This window comes from Limulus polyphemus, unplaced genomic scaffold (assembly GCF_000517525.1).
Source record: "Limulus polyphemus unplaced genomic scaffold, Limulus_polyphemus-2.1.2 Scaffold905, whole genome shotgun sequence".
In the NCBI taxonomy this organism is placed as follows: domain Eukaryota; kingdom Metazoa; phylum Arthropoda; class Merostomata; order Xiphosura; family Limulidae; genus Limulus; species Limulus polyphemus.
The window spans coordinates 363,816-368,397 of record NW_013666515.1 but is presented as its reverse complement, the minus strand read 5'-3'; positions in this window follow the sequence as shown (position 1 = coordinate 368,397).

Below are 4,582 nucleotides of genomic sequence, written 5' to 3'. Positions count from 1 at the left end.
ATGACTGCACAACAAAACAACTTATCAGACCCATAACAGTAACAGAAGTACAAAAAAACAACAACTATAACAAGGTACAACTATAAATATATATATATATATATATACATTTGTTGTATTTTAGGCTGAAATGTAAAGCATATAAGACAATCAAGTTCATTCTTTCTTTGAAGTGTTGTTTTTGTTTTTTCTTGTCTAGGCGAATGATTAAGAAAAAGGTTTCGTTTACTATCGGTAGATGACACCACATATACAAATTTAGTTTTCAACCGGTCAAGGACTCTCGGGGCTCAGGTTTAACCGAAGTGGCAGATTTATGGTTCAATCTTGGAAGAAGGTCACATGATGTGACATTGTGTGTGTGTGTGTACCAAAAGTGAATGAATAAACAAAAAAAAATCATTCCATTATCCATTTGAGACTGTATAACAACAGACTTATTTGTTGAGCAATATTTATTTGTATAATTCTATAAGATCAAACAGACCTTACGTATATAATTCTATAAGATCAAACAGACCTTACGTATATAATTCTATATGATTAAGCAGAATTTACGAGTATAATTCAATATGATTAAGCATGATTTGTGGGTATCGAAACCCGGTTTCTAGCGTAGTAAGTCCGCAGACATACCGCTGTGCCAGTAGGGGGCGTCAAATACATTTATTGATCATACAATGGCCACCCAAATTGCACAAGAGTATAAAAAACATCTTTAAGTTCTGAGCTTTGATGGCTAGATTTTGTGACTGGATAACACAGGATAATTTTTCATTGTCTTCATTAACAGGTAAAAGAAAATAAAGAACAATACCAAGTAACCAAACTCAGCGCAAATAATAAAAACAAAAAACGCAAGGCATATAAGTGTTGTTCCATGATTATTAGCAAACAAGAAGCAATAAAACACAACACATTACTATTTTTCATACAAATAAATTGGGACGCCAATCAGTGGGGTTGGAGTGGGAGGGAGATAGTTAATTGTAGTTGAAAGAAATTTAGAAGAGCCTGACTGTAAAGTACCAATTTGACTTTTTTACTGTATGCGCCGTAAAGTTATTTACAATCTAATACGCTAGGTAGCGCCGCTCTCTCGAAATAATAATCCCGGTAGAATAGGGCCCCAACAACACCTCGCCGACGGAAGTTATTGTTGTATTAATTTTTAAGCAGGTTTGTTTTTACTGGGCGGAGCTGCTAGCCCCGTGCCCAACCCTCCTCCTTCTGGACTTGGGACCAGGCAAGGGTGGTGGCATTACTACCGGGAAAAGAGATTAGAAATCCAACGCGCTATCTATTGCGCTATAGTGACACTACTGTCTCGACATAAAGTAATATAAATCACAGCTTTTAAGTGACCGGCATTTTGAATTTTTTATTGAGTTCTGAATTACGGAGATTTTATTTTTAATTTTTAAACGAAAACCATAATTTCACCGTTCGCTTCTCCAGTATTCCGGAGGAGGAGACAAAGTGGCATCTGTTTTGATTTTTAACGAAACTCGTCTAGTGGGGGTAAGGTTGGATTCATCATTAATCATGCTAAAAGAAAAAATGTCATTACATTTTGAAAAGTAGGCAATTAAAGAAATCCTCCCTTCTCTCGGGGTATACACTGTTGTTGTCTCAAGAAAGGAAAACAAAACAAAAACTTTGTGACTGTCAACTGTAGCCTAAACAAGATGTTGTTTTAGTTGTTTACTAAAGATTACATACAAAATGAGTTAGTTGTTGTGAAATTTTTCTTCTCACACACATATAGTCATTTCCAGTACAACTTCAACCAACAAGACAAAGAGGGCGCAAGCAATCCCTTTGACATATTCACGTACAATGCATGTAATCTTTCGACTACGTCCATTAGTAAAATTATAATTGGAAGTTTTGGAGTAAGAACTGAGGAGAAGAGAGGAAAAATGTATGATCAGTATTCAAGATAGACAAATATAATAATAATATACAAATATAAAGCCTTTGTAAATTTTTACACTGAATAATGTATCACACAATGCGTCTGATACTTAAAAATGTATTTTTTGTTGTTAAGCGCTATAAAACACACAATGGGCTATCTGTGCTTTGCGAACTGTGTGTGTGTCAGCCCACCAGTGGCACAGCGGTATATCTGCTGGCTTACAACGCTAGAATCCGGGTTTCGATACCCGTGGTAGGCAGAGCACAGATAGTTCATTGTGTAGTTAACTACGCTGATCCATTACTAGTTGTAACAAAAACAAAGTAGTGCCTGTTTTATGTATTTTTTGTGCTAATTCCTCCTGTTTCAAGAACACTGATTAAATAATCTCAATGATCTGATGAAACTCTTAATTAACAGCAAATAATAAGTCATCAATATGCTAACAAGTACATTTGAATTCCACAACATCAGATGTTACATATTTATTTTCATTATGACCCCCCCCCCCCCCCAGTGCCACAGCGGCACGTCTGCGGATTTACAACGCTAGAAACCGCTAGAGCACTGATAGGCCATTGTGTAGCTTTGTGTTTAATTACAAACAAACAAACTGTGTGTGCCGCATACCGAGTTTCCTGAAATCCAATAAAAACATTATAGACAATATTTAGATATTTTCTCACTAGTATCACAAGTGAATAAGAAAATATATCAATAAACAGACGGGATTTTCTGTTACGCGTTCAATACGTTCACGTAGTTAAATATTAAAGTTTGTTTGTCAAAGTTTTTGAAAAGTTCTCCTATTACAATAAAACGTGTTAAAATTAATTTAACACGTTTTTAATTAAAACGTGATCTAAAACGTTAATTAAATGTGATCTAATATGAGAATTTTGTGATTCCACGTGCTTAAAGTGTGTTGTTACTGCGTTTCGACATCTAAGTCGTATTTTTTAGGCGAATATATTCGCCCTCTCGCTACGGGTAGTTTAAAGTGCGCATGTCACAACCTTTTACAGAGTTATATTAAAATTTGTATTAAACTACTTCATTTTCGACGCATACGAATAAACTTAACATCAAAACGTAGATGATAAATCAATTTTTACATTATTTAAGTTTTTAGTTTTATCTGGAAATATTTTAAAATATTCAATTTTCCTTAGTATAAGAATCGTGACATTAGTGCGAGGTCTTCCCTCTCTGAAGTACGGAATTTACCGTAAATAACTTAGGTGGTAAGGGCGCTTGACTCGCAATCTGAGGGTCGCGGGTTCGAATCCCCGTCACACCAAACATGCTCGCCCTTTCAGCCGTGGAGGCGTTATAATGTGACGGTCAATTCCACTATTCGTTGGTAAAAAGAGTAGCCCAAGAGTTGGCGGTGGGTGGTGATGACTAGCTGCCTTCCCTCTAGTCTTACACTGCTAAATTAGGGACGGCTAACGCAGATAGCCCTCGTGTAGCTTTGCGCGAAATTCAAAAACAAACAAACAAATTAACAAATACTTATTCGAATGGCTGACAGTTCCTTATTTCGAGATTGGATATTAAAGAAGCCAGAACAATAACCAACTGACCAACAACATCGCTTCTTGTTTCTCGAGAAGAACACAGCTCTGTGGCCTACTATTTAAAGAATAAATTCCTTACGAAAAATAAAAAATGTTCGGAAAAGCACAAAAGAAGGCTGTCAGTGTTTCGATGAATCCCTCCATGCTCAATATCCAACGTTTGCCTGATGTTCAGAGGTCGAAACAAAAAAAAATGTTCTATTTATCGACTGCTGTAAATCCTATGCGGGATGCTTTCTCTTCCCACCATAACGTGACTCTCCTCCACAACAAGAGGAAATCCTCAATAGCCGCGGCACTTGGAATTCTTTTAGATAGAATTAGAGAAAATTAATGTATGAGATCTCCCCCCCCCTATTTATTATCTATACTTTGTGCGCCATCAGTACCAAGCGTGGAGGGCGGCGTATACCCGATTCGATTTTATTACTCATCAGGATCTCTACCAGCCTACCCTCAAATTGAAATTCTTTTAGGCAGGATTAAAGTAAATTAATCTATGAGACCTTAGGCGTAGTCAAATAGATCATTTGATAGGGTTTGGCCCCCTGAGTCCAAAACTGTAATTACATCTCAAATCGGTCAAGAGATGACGAAGTTATGAGCTGAAAGTTTGTACTTGAAAAACTCAGAGCCATTCTATAAGCCGCTTTGCCGCGGCTAAAATATCGGAATATTGTTTTTATCACCAGGGGATTTGGGTTTCTGTACACCTTACAACGATACACGCCAAGAAACTGTTCAGTAATAATTTGAGTAAACATTTTTTTATGTGTGTGAAGATAGAGGGATTTCATTACATGCAATGTCACGTGACCTCAATTCGGGTTTTAAATGAAGTTGACCACAGATAATTTTTTACTGCTTGAAACATTTCAAAGTAATCTAAAAATATGTAAGCCTACATAAGGTATTTTTTTATATTATCACAATGAATCAAAAAAAGATCTTCATGATGAAGTAAAATATACATTAATAATGAAATACAAATATTTTCAGGATGGTGTAAAAGATATCTTCATAGTGATGTGGCCCGGCATGGCCAGGTGGTTAAGGCGCTCGACTCGCAATCTGAGGGTCG